Raw genomic sequence first — 18,364 nt, forward strand, 5'->3', positions numbered from 1 at the left:
ACTTCAAGGAGACAATTCACATCTTTCACTGTAAAAAGCCTTTTTTGAATATTAAGATTGAACCTACAGTATGTTCTTTTAAAGTCAATGGATGCCCGCATTTCTGCTGGACACCCATTTTTTATAACTGAAAATTTCCATACCTGTAACCAACATAGTAAGCCTTTTTTGGACTCTTTCTAATTCAATAATATGTCATTTAAGCAATGGAGACCAAAACTGCAATGCATCTTTTAAATTGGGTCCTACCAGTGTTTGTAAAGGTGAATAATTACCCTATATTTCCTTCAATTCTACACCCCTTTCAATATATCTCAAGGCCTTATTTGCCCTTGCAGCTGCTGACTAGTATTGCTTGCTACAGTCAAGTTTATTATCTACAAATACCACTAGGTCTTTCTCCATCAAGGATTTGCTAAACATAGATCCATTACGGTTATACCTGGCATATATATTTATATATATATATATATATATATATAACAAAAAAGGGAAAGTTGTGCTCACCACTAATTTTTAAAACCATTAGGTGTGGGTGCAATGGGGCTGTGACCACAAAATACATATAGACAAATACAACCCATTATCAATATATTTAAGACAGAGACATTTTGTGCATACTGCTACTGAAAAATGCCTTACCCTTTAAACAAACAGGGATTGTTTGTCCATATATTGCAATATATTTAAGCTGGCCAACTACATCAAAATCATCCCATATCTGGCCAGTCCTACGCTCAATTTTCATCTGATTCATTAAGAATTCAATTGCTTAATTATACATTTTACAAAGGGACTAAGTTTTACCCTTTGTAAAATGTATAATTAAGCAATTGAATTCTTAATGAATCAGATGAAAATTGAGCGTAGAACTGACCAGATATGGGATGACTTTGACGTAGTTGGCCATCTTAAATATATTGCAATATATGGACAAATAATCCCTGTGTTGTTTAAAGGGTAAGACATTTTTCAGTAGCAGTATGCACAAAATGTCTCTGTCTTAAATATATTGATAATGGGTTGAGTGCAGAGGACCTCTTGTATTTATCTATCTATATATATATACACACACACACACACACACACACACATATAGCCACACTTGTAGTTAGTCTGTTTCAATCTTGTTAGAGACCTCATCAGTGTAATATATTGCATCATGATTCAAGGGGGCAGGTGTTGGAGATCAACAAAGCAAAATTATGCACTCATGAGATCTAAGGCGATCCAGACAGGTTGTGTGTGTGCTATTAAACCAGTGATTCTAGATCCATATAATGCATTAAGGAACCATTTGCATGTCTCCAGCCATAATTCCATAAGTGAAGGGTAAAGTCTCTCATTTTTACTTTTATGGCAGTGTAGTGCAAAGAAAAATATGACGTTTTCTGAAAACTATAACATATTCTTGTCATTGATCCCTACACTTTCATACAGTAGCCTACAGGCATTGATTTATAAGACAATAGACTATTGGCTAGGCCTCTTTCCTGTAGACAATGATCAACAAACTTCGGGCCTTCTCTCTATTTTGTTTATCTGTAAACAGTGCCCAACAGACTTTCGGCTCCATGTCTTTGTTACAGTAAACACAACTCGGGGCCAGGAGTTTTATACCAAAAACAAACAAGACACTGTAGTTGGAGTATATGGAAAATATTGCTCTAAGCATTACAGGCAGTTCAGTAATATGTACAGTATGTAGCATGAAGCATGTGAATACATCTAGTTCTAAGAAGGATTTTATTACATCTTTTTACAGTCACAATTTTAGCTATTATGTCAGATTCGTAATGTATTAATACAAAAAATACTTTCCTTCTTCATTAACCTTTATTTGATAGCATAATTCAGTGGCTCATTACATATATTGTTATGTTGTGGCAGCCTGTAAAATACCTTGACATGGAAATTAAGATTATCAGTATCATGCTCACACTCTGGGAGAATACCTGTTTTACTTACTAAGAAAATGTGCACAAATGAATAAAATATCTGCTGCATGTCTCTTTTTAAAATTAAACTTACCAATGTCTTCCTGTTTGATTATGAATAATTTAAAATATGCACTAGAAGCATTGGTTCTTTCACTGGAGCTTGTGGTCCTATCATTTATTTATTAAGGAAATCTAAAAAGCAGCTTTTTCTATAAATAAAATATTGTTTCCAAAAAAAAAGAGGCTGATTGGTTAGGTAGAGAAATACTCTGCTTAGGAAAATTACATCTGGAATGCATGAAAATTCCATCTCAGACAAATCTGCACAGCCAATTGCTTTCGACAATCATGCACTGTCAATGTTTAATGCTATTTTGTTTTCTCTATGTCCTGTGATCTCTTATTATCTTCCATCCAAGATGATACATTTTATGAAATTCAGCAACTGATCCAGAAGCCGCTGATCTTTTTCTAACAAATGTTACTTCCAGAAAATCACAGCTAAAAATAGTTTTTTATAGCAATGCTGTTTTGGGCCAAAACTCATTTCTTTTTAGATTTTGTGCGCAGAGATTGGTGATCTAAATACATTTTCATTTTCGTTGACATTTTGATCTAATTCCATTCTCCTCACTGTATCGCCCAGCCAAAACAATGTAGCAATTTAATTTGAAAACAGATCTGATCTGACCTCCATGGTTTCCAAATTTTATTGGTGATTATGTTTCCTAAATTAGAAGCCACCTGCATGTTTATGGTGTAGAAGAATTATTTTAGCCACCTGGAGGTTTCATGTTAACTCACTGAAAATCTGTTGCTTCCTTTTGGCAAGACATATATCATACAGCATATTTATTCTAGATGATTAATCTGTGTTATTGTAGGCACATTTTCATCTCCTCCAAATTAAAATATCTCCTATCTTGCTATTGAATTATATGTTACAATGTAGCATATATAAATAACAAAATATGAGAAAGTACAGTGGAACAAAATGGGTTACTGTACTATTTCTTTAGTTTACGTTTTGTTTTTAGATAAAAATATATAGTAAAACAATCAAGTACAATGTTCCAAAATATATTCGAATACACAGCACAGATGCTACTGTACATTGAATAAAGATCTTCACAACTGTAGTACTTTAGGGACTATGCCACAATTTCTGTTATTAAGGTCAGCATGGTGGTTCTGCTGAAAGACATACTGTAAGTGCTTATGAGGCATGCAAAAATAGGAGAAGTCATAATTAAAGTTATTAAAGGTACTTGTGCTAAAATTGGTCCACCAGAGCTGTAAGAAATTGCCATTCTGGCTTTGACATTTTTTTGTTGTATATGTGTTTTACAGAGAGTATATGTTAATACGTACCTAATAGGAAAGCAACTTACATTCCCCTCAAAACTGTAAGTCAATTTTCCATATCAACAGGTTTCCTTGAAATTTTAGTTTGGTTCTATGAAGCTATAAAACGAATTTCTTTTGTCACAGTGGTAAACTCTCTTAGCAGGATGTGGACAATGGGCAATGGGCACTTTTTAACCTGTGTAAAAGTGGAAACCTGATTGAAGAGGAAGAAGCAGCAGAGGGGAGCAGCCTGGGGCACATGACAGAGCACCCACGTGTACACGGAGAGAGCTGGAGCTGGACAGGCTGGAATTAAGATGGGAAACTGAGTCAGAAACAGATGACCCCGAAAGACGCAATAAGGGCCTGGTGGTACCAACAATGTAGACTATATAAAACATATGTAAATATAAATATTGTTTAAATATAATTGTAATAAGTGTAGGTGTAAAAAGCATTTGATTTGTTATTAAATATAATCACTTAACTCACTTAACTATACACTTATTGGGGTGGATTCTTTGTTTAGTTGCTCAAATGAACCATAAACCCTGGTAATAGGTGGAATATAATGGATATAATATAATAGGCCCATACATCTTTGGACAGCGACAACTTTTTCTAATTTTGGTTCTGTACATTATCACATTGAATTTTAAATGAAACAACTCAGATGTAGTTGAACTGCAGACTTTCAGCTTTAAATCAGTTGGTTGAATAAAAAGATTGCATAAAAATGTTAGAAACTAAAGCCTTTTTTTAACATAATCACTTAATTTCAGGGTCTCAAAAGCAATTGGACAATTGACTCAAAGCCTATTTCATGGGCAGGTGTGGGCTATTCCTTTGTTATTTCATTATCAATGAAGCAGATAAAAGCACTGGAGTTGATTTGGGGGGGGGGGTTGCTTGTATGTGGAAGATTTTGCTGTGAATAGACAATATGCAGTCAAAGGAGCTCTCCATGCAGGTGAAACAAGCCATCCTTAAGATGCAAAATCAAAAAAAACCATCCGAGAAATTGCTACAATATTAGGAGTGGCAAAATATACAGTTTGGTACATCCTGAGAAAGAAAGAAAAAGCAAAAAATAACATCCACAGAAGACAATAGTGGTGGATGATCGCAGAATCATTTCCATGGTGAAGAGAAACCCCTTCACAACAGCCAGCCAAGTGAGTAACACTATACAGGAGGTAGGCATATCGATATCCAAGTCTACCATAAAGAGAAGACTGCATGTAAATACAGAGGGTGCACTGCAAGGTCCAAGCCACTCATAGGCATCAATAATAGAAAGGCTAGATTGGACTTTGCTAAAAAAAAAACATCTAAAAAAGCCAGCAAAGTTCTGGAAAAACATTTTTTGGACAGATGAAACCAAATCAACCTCTACCAGAATGATGGCAAGAAAAAAGTATGGAGAAGGCATGGAATAGCTCATGGTCCAAAGCATACCACATCATCTATAAAACATGGCGGAGGCGGTGATGGCTTGGGCGTGCATGGCTGCCAGTGGCACTGGGACACTAGTTTTTATCGATGATGTGACACAGGACAGAAGCAGCCAAATGATTTCTGACGTGTTCAGAGACATACTGTCGCTCAAATCCAGCTAAATGAAGTCAAATTGATTGGGAGACGTTTCATAATACAGATGGACAATGACCCAAAACATACAGCCAAAGCAACCCAGGAGTTTATTGAAACAAAGAAGTGGAATATTATAGAATGGCCAACTCAGTCACCTGTTCTGAACCCAATTGAGCATGCATTTCATTTGTTGAAGACTAAACTTTAGACAGAAAGGCCACAAACAAACAGCAACTGAAAGCCGCTGCAGTAAACGCCTGGCAGAGCATTAAAAAGGAGGAAACCCAAAATCTGGTGATGTCCATGAGTTCAAGACTTCAGGCTGTCATTGCCAGCAAAGGGTTTTCAACCAAGTATTAGAAATTAAAATGTTATTTTCAGTTTTTTAATTTGTAAAATTGCTTTTGAGCCCCTGAAATTAAGTGACTGTGTGAAAAAAACGTTTTCGCATTTTTATGCTCAGGCTAGCAGTAGAAGTCTTCATCCAATTCAAATAAAGAGAAACATCCCGGTTCTTTCAATGCCCGGTTTGCTGGCCACCTACGGTTGGTAAATATGTTATATAAGTGATATGTTATACAGTGATATATAACATGATGGTTGGTTTATTTTGACAATGTTAGTATGTCATTGTGAATGCTGCTGTTTTAGTAGATTTAAGGCATGTACACTGTTGGATTGGTACTTTGAGAAATGTCTTGGGTTGGGCCAAAACGTCAGTCTGTAGCTCTAAAATAAAACGTATTCTTCATTTTTAAGTCCTGTGAGTGCGGATTCTTCAGGAGGTATTGATACATATATATAATCTTACAATGCATCCATCTCCACTGCTCCAGTGAATTGTACACAAGCTTATTTATTGACACTCAGGAACCCTGAAGCTACCATCATCTTCTAGCAGGGTGCAATTTCATGTTTCCCTCTGTGCATCAGTGAATAACATGCAAACATCATATTACCGCTAAGCACTATACATCCCCATACTGGTAAGCTTCGGATGCAAGTGAATCTGATTCATCAACACATGCAACTGTAATTGTTTTGGCACAGATGCAGTTGCAGTGCGCAAAAAACAAGCCAGATGAGGCCTAGACTACAGCACACATCAGGCATACAAAGTGTTCATCGATTGCAAATGAACCCGTTGCACATCCTTTTATTTTGGATTGTGAGCTCCATGTAACCTTTTTTCAATTTCCATTTATTCACTTAAAATGCTTACCTGCTATGAGATGGTATAAACCATTATAACCAATGGCGAAACTGTAGCACATTTTGCAGCATTCAGATAATAATTCAACAACTATGTCCTCTACAACACCACACCTTAAACATCAGCACATGCTATACTGACCATTTACTGTAATTGCTTTATGACTTGAACTTTAAATGCCTCATTCTTGTTTTTAAACAGATACTATAACATTCTAAAGTACTTTCTAAAGCAGGGATCCACCACCTTTTTTATCCATGAGCCCCATTCAAATGTAAAAAGAGTTGTGGAGCAATACATGCATGAAAAAGGGTTCTGTTATGGGTTGCCAAATAAGAGATATGACTGGCTATTTGGTGTCCTTATGTGGTTTGGCAGCCTGCAGGAGGCTCTGTCTGGCCTTAACATCGTTTTCATGCAAATAAATGTTGCCTCCAAGCCAGGAATTGAAAAATAAGCACCTACCTTGAGACCACAAGGTGCAACATGAAAGGGGTTGGGATCAACATGTTGCTCATGAGCCACTGGCTGGGGACCACTGTTCTAAAAGCTCATCTTATGACCCATCTTCAGTCTAGGATGTCAGCTTCTGCATGACACATCTAACTATTTCTTCCTTTCTTCATTTTTTATTTCTTCTGCTTCACTAAACTACAGTAGCTATACCACTTTTCCTACCCTTCATAAAATACAAATCCATTACCATCTCACATCTCTGCCTTAATCAATAAAATACCTCTAAATTTCCCCAATACTAAAAGGGATCTAATAAGATCTCTGTGTTTCTCTAGGTACCCTCTTACCCATCCTTTTGCTGTTGCACTGCCTGATTATCAAATTAAACCAACTCTTCACAAATATAAATTACTCTTTTTGAGAACCGAGAGATACTTAAATTTTTCCTGCCATAGATTAGGAGGCTAGAAATAAACATGGTTGGGCCAAAGTGTATTTTATGCTGAGGAAGTATGAAGTTCATTTTCAGTTCCATAATGTTAGATATCCTTTATAATGTAGCTGGATTTTCTGTCAATATTTATCAATCTTTGTAATCCTTTATTTTTATTATATTATTGCCAAATCCAGCATTTGCCTGAATATTCTCATAGATCTCTTGGGAAAATCGAAAAGGCATTACCAAAAAGTGCACTTAGTTTATCAATTATTTCGCTTATTCTGTTAAGCATGAATATCACAATTACTATCTATAAAAATCAAAGTCTGATAATGCAACATGAATAAACATATACATCTTGCTAATCCAGAATGAACAGTATTGAGATAAATCATATAACTAAATGAAATTATAGGTGATTATTCTACAGGTATAAACAAAGTGGGATCATATTTTACAGCTAAATATATGTTATCAACAGAATTGTTAATTTTAGGTGAATATTTTATTCTGTGATATTTCATTGCTTCTTTTCCTGTTCACAGACATTCCTCTGCATTACTTATTCTCTTACATGAAGCAATATACTCGTTAATTAAATATTCATATTGATTTAAATTCTTCATTATATTTCCTCTCTATTATAAACATTTGCCATAGTTATTGCAGATTAAGGCGATTTTTTTGTGTGACAAATCAATCCAGAGACACTGCTTAAAAGGCTATTTTATTCTGTAGAATTCATTTTTACTAAGCTAATATAAAAATAAAGACTCACAGATAACCTTATTTGAAATTAGGAAAATTAAAAAGGAAAAAGCTAACTCCATAACTGCATCATTATATCGTTTCTAGGTCATGACTTTTTTTCTAGCCTTGGTTTGGTAAGGGCTCCTGATCATAATAAGTTGAGTTATAACTACAGTCGCAACATGATCATGCTGTGTAAGTTTGAAAATGCTTCTTGCCTGCCTGACTATTTTACTGGCTATATTACCCAACAGGAGCACAAATGATTTAAAGCCCAGATGCTGAGCAATTTGAGATGCAGAAGCTCCCTACAGTGAGGCAATTATTGCCTTGGAGGGTCTTATTATCATCATCAGCCATTGAATTCAGTAAAAGTAAACAAGCATTTACTGCTATGTATTTACCTAGCTCTCAGTGCAGAATCGAGACAAGAAAGCTTTTTTTTTTTCCCCATCTACTATGCATCTCTATCTTTTATATTTATAGTTGTTTTTTTTATGGAAATTATCCCTTGGAGCCAGAAATTCATCATACTGATATATCTTTTTTATGAAGAAATAAAAAGTCTAAACATACAGCCTAAGCCAGTGATGGGCAACCTGGGGCTCTCCAGATGTTATTAAACTATAATTCCCAAAACATATAGAGAGCCTCCTGGCTGTAGTTCATTCAGATCTGGAGGGCCCCAACATTCCTATGTATGGTGTAAACACCATGTAGATCACTTAGCACGTATGTACTGAAATAAAAGAAAACTTTTGTACAGATGGAGCAGGAGTTATTGAATGTACACTGCATACATTTAATTTTACAGGCAAAAACAATATGCTGGTATACACTAGAGCAGGGATCCCCAACCATTTGAACCTGTGAGCAACATTCAGAAGAAAAAGGAGTAGGGGAGCATCACAAGCATGAAAAATGTTCTCGGGGTGCCAAATAAGTCTCCATGCCTGGAATTCAAAAATAAGCTCCTGCTTTGAGGCTACTGGGAGCAGCATCCAAAGGGTTGGAGAGCAACATGTTGCTCACGAGCTACTGGTTGGGGATCACTGCACTAGAGTCACCAAAATGCATGCTCTGTACTTACATTAAGGGCTTTTTAAAGGGGACCTGTTACCTTAAGAAATTCTTCCAAATCCTATTTTATGATGCTAGCCAAGCAAAATAAACTTCACTTACACATAAATATTACTTGTAGTTTTTTGTAGTCTTAGAATTCACAATCACAGCAAGCAGTCAGGCGCCATTTTATTGTTATTAAGATAAGCTATGAATCTTGCTTATGTTCCAGAATGGGAAGACCTGATGTTCATACCCATGCATTGGATACACATATAGATGGTGAGGAGGGAGGGGGAATGTGAGGCGTGCAGTGACATCTAGGAAGTGCAAAATGGAAAGTGATTGCTTGTCCTGCTTCAATGCCTTAGACATAGAGGAGGGGCAGACAATAGATTATTGACAGCTGATACTTTTAAACAGGTTTATAACAGGTATGGATGATTTAAGGCATTCATCTACAGGTGACGAGGCATTTTTTTTCCTTTATAAGCATACCCCAATCAGAAAATAGTTGATTTAATCATAACAATGCATGAATACAATTCTAGACCAGATTAAAGTAAAACTATGCAACTCTGCTTTTACAACAATTAAATCATGGTTAAATGGAAACATTAACATTTTTTATATATTATTAAGATACAACTTGAAGACTGTCCATAACTATAGCTGCCAGGTGCAGAGTTACTTTATTTCTAAGGTTATATTTGCTCAATTGTTTTTGGCTTAGGGAATGGTCTTCCAATAATTAAAGGACCAGATTCAAATCAGTGAAAAAAAAGTTTTCTCATAGTTTATCATGTGAAAAGTCATGGATGAGATGCAATTTGAGGAGAAAAAACTTTTCTCCAAATTCAGTTCCAATTTATTCCCATAGACTTCAATAGAATTGTCATGTGATAAACATTGAGATACATTTTTTTAATTGAATTGCATCTCAAATTGCCCTTTTCTCACCGAATAGAATCTGGCCCAAAAAGTGACACATTCCTGTGTATTTAACATACAGTACTATAATTATTGACTAGAAAGGGACGTCAGGTCACTGGACACATACATTTCTATTGTGCACTCTATTTTTTTTTTTTTTATGCGAAGGTGAGCAGTGACCTCGATTCTTGGATGGCAGTGGATGTGATTTACTTAGACTTTGCTAAAGCATTTGATACAGTGCCACACAGAAGGATACTGGTAAAAAATAGACTACAAAGAGTGGTGAAGAGCTGGAGAGAGTGCAGAGACATGCAACTAAACTGGTTAGAGGGATGGTAGACATAAATTATGAGGGTAGACTGTCAAGGTTGGGGTTGTTTTCTCTTGAAAAAAGGCGCTTGCGAGGGGACATGATTACACTTTACAAGTACATTAGAGGACAGTATAGACAAATAGCAGGGGACCTTTTTACCCATAAAGAGGATCACCGTACCAGAGGCCACCCACAGTGAGGAAAGTGAGGTTGTGGAATGCACTGCCGGGTGATGTTGTAATGGCTGATTCAGTTAATGACTATAAGAATGGCTTGGATGATTTCTTGGACAGACATAACATCAAAGGATATTGTGATACTAAATTCTATAGTTAGTATAGATATGGGTATATATAATGTATGTGAAGGTATGGAGGAGTTTGTGTATGGATGCTGGGTTTTCATTTGGATGGGCTGAAATTTATGGACTTTGTACTTTTTCAACCCGATTTAACTATGTAACTACTGTATGTAACTATTATTTTTCACTACTAGGCTCTAGATTCCATTTCCTTAGTATATTTAACTGACCATTCTCCACCAGTGTAGAGAGTGCCCACACTACACCACTGCAAAACCCACAAATAAATCAGTATGTCAGCAGAACTCATAATGTTCCAGCATTAGAAACCAGAGGCCATTCTGTCTCCAAGCGCACAATACTGTATGTAGTCCCTAGTCCCCAGTTGGTACTGAACTGTAAAATGCAGGGGCCATGCACAGTCTAATCACTGCAAAGCCTGTACAACTCTAATTGGGCAATACAGGATCAGCTGTGAGATTTCTGTATTTACCTGCAGTTAGAGTACAAAGTATAGCGTTGAAGTGTATAGTTTCAAGATGAAAAAGGACATTTTCATTTCTTCCTGATGCAAATAATAAAAGACAAATAGGGTGGCCACCTGTCTGGATTTGACCCGAACAGCACGGTTTTCAGAAGGGCTGCCCAGGTCTAGACAATCTGCCCGGTTTTCCAAAGAAGGAAAACCAGACAGGATCTCCCCTGATTGACATGGCGATCAGCCAGTCGCAGATTGCCACGTCATAGCCCTGCCCACATGATGTAGCACATCCCACCCACAACATCACTGACCTGCCCCAAGATGTCATGGACCCTCCCGCATTGTAAGCCGCACAAAGGTGGCAACCTTAGCAACAAAATACTAATGTCTAATCTGAACAACCTGGAGCAAATCTACTGTACATTGAAAAATTGGCCTATTTTCTTTCTGATTGGTGTGCAATGCTGGTGTAACAACTGTACCTGGTGGTCTAGCGGGAGGGGGTCTGCAGGGACACTGCTCCTCTGGGCCGCAAAAGGGGAATGGTTAGGGCACGTGCGGCTCGTAGCTTCCTGATTTATTTGCACATGCGCGCTGGCGTGTGACGTCAGTGCGCAGTGGCGCAAAATTTAAAAGTATTTAAAGGCACAGTTTGGATTTTCACATTGCCCGTTATAGGAGTTTGTTCCTGGTGCTTTCTGAGCTTTGTGCTAACCTGCTATTCTGATTCTGATTCCTGTGTTGACCCCTGACGGACTATTTGACGATCCTGACTTCTGAATCCTGACCCTTGCCTGATTACCGACTTTGATTCTGCTTAACCCCTCTGATTGACTTCCTGGTTTGACCCTTGCCTGCCTGACTACCTTTATTCTCTGCCCTGACCCGGCCTGATCTGACTACTTTATTGCCTAATGCCTTGTACCATGACCTTCTGGCGAAAGACTTTGCATTACAGTTGTGCCCCTCTGTCTGTCTAGAACCCCTCACCTTGCACCTCTCGTTTTAAGACCTGGTGGCATCTGAGTAGCTGAGGGCTCCTCCCGAGGCCAAAGGAGGCTGCTACAGGCAAAAGCTCGAGCCGAGACCAGGGTGCTTGGCATCGGTTCTAGATTTAGGGAGCCAACTGTTACATTATAACGGGCCATGGACAAAGAAGGTCACGCCGCTGCTACTACTCCTTCCACTACTGAAGTGCTCCTCACTACTCTGCTACAGCGCTTGGAAGACCACGAGCGGAAGCAAGATTATTTGATGCAAGGCTTCCATAATCTGACCCGCTGACTGAATTCTTCATTACAGTCTCCAGCTTCAGTAGTCACCCCTCCTATGGCCATTCCTGTGGGTTCTTCTGCCATGATGGGTAACGTACCAAAAACCCATGAACCCAAAATTGTCTTCCCCGAAATATTTAATAGGGATAGATCAAAATTGTTTGTATTCCAGGTGGCATGCAAATTATACCTCAGCTTCTTTCCTCAATCTTTTGCTACTGGTGAGAAAAAAGTGAGGTTTGTAATGACCCTATTACAGGGTGATCCCCAAATTTGGGCTCTAAGATTACCCTCCACTGTTCCTGCTGCTTTTCCCTAGAAACCTTCTTTCACACCATGGCGATACTTTACAATGATCTCGCATCATCTGCCGATTCCGCGATTTGTAAATTAGGCCAGGGAAAACAGGATGCGGAGGTGTATTGCACTGAATTCCGCCAATGGGCAGTAGAAACTGGGTGGAACAACATGGCTCTTCGTAGCCAGTTCTGGATAGGGCTCTCAGATTCTGTCAAAGACAGCCCAGTAAATTATCCATTATCTTCTAACTTGGATGATCTCATTTCTCTTGCCATCCAAGTAGATAGAAGACTGAGAGTGAGAAGGGTACTTCCTTTAATTCTGGTGTTACCAATGTTAAGCCTTTCTTTTCAAATATGATTACCAATGTCAAACCTCCTAATCCCTCTGTGCCTTTACCTCAGGAAGAACCCATGCAACTGGGCATATCCCATCTAACTCCTGAGGAAAAGGCCCGCAGGCGATCTTTGGGTCTATGATTTTTTAAAGTTTAATATTCCTTGAACCTCTCTAAATCCTCCTATGAGAATCTTAGCAGTTGACAAAAAACTCTTGGGGTCAGGTTTGGTAACCAAGAAGACTGCGGTCTTATCTATGTGTTCGAACAACTTGTGCTGTGAGGGATTAGCCTTTTTCATTATTGAGGGTGCTTCCTCTCCTCTAATATTGGGGTTACCTTGGCTACAAACACATAACCCACATATTGACTGGGTAACTGGGAAGGTTTTACAATGGGGTTTAAAATATGAGGGTTCTAGCATTCCTCAGGTAATGGTGGTTGCATCCCTTGAAGGTTTACCTGCAGCATATAGCGAATTTACTGATGTTTTTTCCAAGAAAGCCGCAGAGACCTTACCCCCACATAGGCAGTATGACTGCCCAATTGACCTCATCCCTGGGTCTTCTCCCCCTCGAGGGACAACTTATCCTCTCTCATTGCCTGAAGCCCAGGCAATGAGAGAATATATCAGTGAAAACCTTGAAAGAGGTTTTATTACACCCTCTAGTTCCCCTGCCGGTGCTGGATTCTTTTTTGTCGGCAAGAAAGATGGTGGTCTTTGCCCTTGTATAGACTACAGGGGTCTTAACAAGATCACCATAAAAAATTGTTACCCCCTTCCTCTGATTTCCGAATTATTTGATCAGGTTAAAAATGCCAAAATTTATTCCAAGCTTGATCTTAGAGGTGCTAAAAACCTCATCCATATCAGGGAAGGGAATGAGTGGAAAACGGCCTTTAACACCAGGGACGGCCACTACGAGTATTTAGTAATGCAGTTTGGTCTTTGTAACGCCCCCGCAGTGTTCCAGGAATTTGTCAATGACATCTTCCGGGACTTGCTGGGGTTATTCGTAGTGGTCTATCTAGACGATATTCTGATCTTTTCTTCAAACTTGAGTGATCACCGTAAACATGTGCAGGAGGTGTTACTCGGGTTGAGGAAAAATAACCTCTATGCCAAACTAGAGAAGTGCACCTTTGAGGTTTCGTCTGTCCAATTTTTGGGGTTTAACAATTCTAGTAAGGGTCTGGAAATGGATCCTGGGAAAGTTAAAGCAGTACTAGACTGGGCCCAGCCTCTTTCTTTGCGGGCAATCCAAAGGTTCTTAGGGTTCGCCAAATATTACCGCCAATTTATTAAAAACTTTCTTTGATAGTACCCCCTGTCACTGATTTAACAAAGTAAGGTGCAGAGCCAAGTATGTGGTCCCCTAATGCTATTCAAGCCTTCAAAATCCTCAAAGAGGAGTTTGTGTCTGCCCCCATTCTTCATCACCCTGACACCACACTTCCATTCATTGTTGAGGTTGATGCCTCAGAGATTTGGGTGGGGGCAGTCCTTTCTCAAAGGCATTCAACAACCAACAAGGTACACCCATGTGCCTTTTTCTCTAAAACATTTTCGCCTGCTGAGGCTAATTATGATATCGGGAATAGAGAATTGTTTTATTACAATAAATGCGAACTGACACAAACTATAAAATTCACAAATCTTTTTCCCCTGTTGGAAGTGGTCGCTAAACAGTTTCCGGGTTTTGCAAAAGCTATATTAAATTTGTGCAAAGGCAAATTTGTTCACACAACAGCATAACTTTTCGCATTGTAAATATTTTTTGCATTACCGACTTTTATTACATTCCCCTATTTATGTTGTAATTGCTGCAAAAGGTGTCTTATTAGTATATATTTTTTAATATGTTATGTATTATTGTGTGGGTGTTGAATACAATTAGCATATTCACTCTTTTTAATTTTTTTTTTTTTAGATTTTTTTACTCATTTATAACAATTTGAAAGAAAATGCTTCCTTTTTTTGATCATAATATAGGTATGGGATCCATTATCCGGAAGCCAGTTTTGCAGAAAACTCATTTTAACCAAAATGATTAATAAAACAGTACCTTGTACTTAATTCAAACTAAGGTATAATTGATTCTTATTGGATGCAGAACCAGGTTTATGTAGGGGATTATTTATTAAAGTTCGAATTTTTTTGTGGGAAAAAAACTAAAATTTTTCAAGATTTATTATACCCTGAGGATGCAAAAAGTCTGAATCCGAAAACACTCCATCTTCAACCTGTCAAGGTCCTGTAGAAGTCAACGTCACAGGTCCTAGAGTATTTGCAATTTGAAGATATTATGGTCTGAGATGGGTTTCATAAAATAATCCAAACCTTTAGATTTTTTCTGCCAATTTCACAAAAAATTCTGACTTTTCGGGCGTCAAATTCTTAAAATGTTTTTTTTCCCGATCTGATTTTTTTCGTGTTTTTTTATGATACATAAGGGTAAAATGTAGATTATATTTTGGTGGGACTTTTTTTATTTAAAACATTTCAGATTTTGATAAATAACCCCCTTACTGTTTACATGATCTTCTAGTAGACTTAAGGTACAAAGATACAAATAAGGGAAATTTCCATTATACCAGATCCAAAGCATTCTGGATAACAGGTCACATACTTGTAATATTAGAATCTTGATTCTTCAAATTAAACATTTTATTCTTCAAGTCATACCTACAATATGGTAGACCATTACTTGAGGACCTTTGATTTAGTAAAACCAACAATATCTTTCAGTCCTCTATCTACATTATGCCTTTAACAACTTGTACACTTAGTGTGCAGATTGTTTGCTTTGGGACTGACCCCTTTAAACCTTATACTCTAGTGGCTGCCTAGGACTCCCTTAAATACATACTAAACTTAAACCATCACTATTAAACTTTCTCATCTCTGTAAAAGCATCACTTTGCCTTGCATTGGTCTTTAAACTATGCTTGAGTCCTTCCTACAATGAGTCATATTATGGATACTGCTTCCTACAGAACATAAAGACACTGTATATGTAAGGGGGCAGTACTGACAGTGATCCCACTCTTTAGGTAATAAAACTCACACCTTTTAAAATGCACTTTTGTCCTTTGTTGTTTATCACCATGCAATTTGAAGAAAAGCAGTAAACCATCACAATTTGCATAGAATGCTAATGCTTAAATTAAATTAAACTTAATATAATTTATGTCCAAATAGAATACACTAAATAAGCATTGAGGAAGCAATTCTTTGCTTAATGATGCATGAATATTAATTGGTTGCCTACAACCGTGAGATTAATGATTCCAGTTTATCTGGGAACTATAATACCGATCAGCCTGAGGAAATGTATGTTTTTTTTTATTTTTTTAGCTTTTTTTTATTGAGAAAGACATTTAAGAAAAAAGTATATGAGCAATGTGTTAAGCATGCAATTAATAAAACATACCAGCATGATATATATTACAAAAGGGTCAAATCATAAGGGCAAAATAATCATGGCACAACACTTTATTACTGTGTCATACAAGTGAAACAAAACACTTTCAAATTTATTAGCCATGATTGCCTTTATGGACTGTAAAATCCTGTAACATTTGAATACTTAACACAGAAACATATTTATTGCTGCCTTATTAGTCAAGGATTTGGGGATAACCTGTTTTTAAAATGCTCGTGGACTTGTTTTAGCCACTTCATGTATCATTTAGGCTCAAAACTATTTATAAGCTATTTAAGAGTTTGCCATTGCCATTTAGTTAGACTGGGTGCTCTGGGTCTGATTTATTAACACAAATTTGATTAAGTGCATAGCATTCAATAATCGACCACCTTTGCACATAAAGAATTAGGCACAGACATTACTCTCATGCTGAACATTGGAAATGATACTAGATGGTATAGTGTCTGATTTGAGGTGAAACGCATGTGCAGTAGCATTAATTCTGCCAAATCAGGCATTAAACCTTTTCATGACAGCAATGATGCTGGAATTCTGTGAACAAAAACTATCTATTGTGTATCAAATGAGTCCATCTCAGATAGCTGCAGAACCCAATACTCGCCTGCGTTTTGTAACAGAAGCTTCTCAAAGCCAAACTATAAAGAGGAACTGGTATCAACAAACCAGTCATTAAATAATAATGCATATAGACAAAAATGCTGCCAAAATGAGCATATATTTAAAATAGGCCTTGGCATTTTAAGAACACAAAGGCCCAAATAGCCTCCACAGGCCCAATTAATAGTGACTGTCTATGGCATCTTACAGCAGCCCCTCTAGCATTTGCCAATATCCAAATATTTCCAGTCCAGTCATGACAGCCACAACATACAAATGCATCCAAGGTGATTTTCAGGGGATTATTTTTGTCTTGCCAATGAGGAGTGGGAGAGCTGAAAAACTTGTGGGCCGTAAGGTGCAAAAGAGCCAGGACTAGGGGTAGGCTACAAATGAGGTACATGCCTGGTGCCCCCCACACCATTGCAACGTATACATATAGAAACGGATCCGCACACACTCGAGTCTATGCAGTCGGGGAGTATCCCCTTTTATTTAGCCACCAAACATTCAATGTTTTGGGGGGGAACACCCTCCCTTCATCAGTTTCATCAGGATTCTGATGAAGGGAGGGTGTTCCCCCCGAAACGTTGAATGTTTGGTGGCTAAATAAAAGGGGATACTCCCCGACTGCATAGACTCGAGTGTGTGTGTGGATCCATTTCTAAACGTATACGTTGCTGGGGGACCCGGCCGGGTCAATGGAAGAACACACCACCATTGCAGGACTGGTGAACTACAGGTGTGTGGTAGGAAAAATTATATTGTTCCTACACCATAGCCCCCAGGAATGTGCCTCTTCTGCCTACCCCTAGTTCTTGCCTTTGTGTTGAGACTGCATCCAACATTCTCCCTTATTTAGCCCAACCAACCCCTTATTTAGCCCAATTAAACCACAAGACCCTTTTCTTTCACCCAATAATGACACCCAGAAACTTTTGTTGGAAAGAAAAGGCTGCAGTTATAATTTATTGCTGTAAAATGTAACATGTATAACACTAACATCTGCAACAGCCTGTTTGGATAACCAACAATACTACTCGCCACCAAAGGAACTGCACCTAATCCTTATTCTGGATCCTAACGGCTTTCTCCCATCTTTAAACTGAGGCAGACTGTATTCCTACCAGGACCGCAGACCTACCAAGCTACTCATGCTCCATGTCAAATACCTTCTTTAATTCCCTCTGGAACTCCAAGAAAGCAACCCTCCTCCAACTGTGATTATCATCATCATTTTCATCATTTATTTATTTAAATAGCGCAGACAAGTTACACAGTGCTTTACCCTAGTTATAAAAAACAGGGAATAAATTGTGAATAACAAACAAGGGTTTACAGAGTACAATAGGATTAGAGGGCCCTACATGTGAGAGTTTACAAACTAAAGGTAAGGGTACAATTGAGAGATTAGGATTTTAGAAACAATGTTGTGATTTACGATACATCAATGATTGATTAATTAAGGTACATGAATAAGCTTCTGTAAACAGGTGGGTCTATAAGGAGCGTTTGAATGTTTGGAAAGAAGGAGAAAGTCTAAGAGAAATCTTGTAAATGAGAATGGGCAGAAGTG

Source organism: Xenopus laevis, chromosome 5S, assembly GCF_017654675.1.
Source record: "Xenopus laevis strain J_2021 chromosome 5S, Xenopus_laevis_v10.1, whole genome shotgun sequence".
In the NCBI taxonomy this organism is placed as follows: Eukaryota; Metazoa; Chordata; class Amphibia; order Anura; family Pipidae; genus Xenopus; species Xenopus laevis.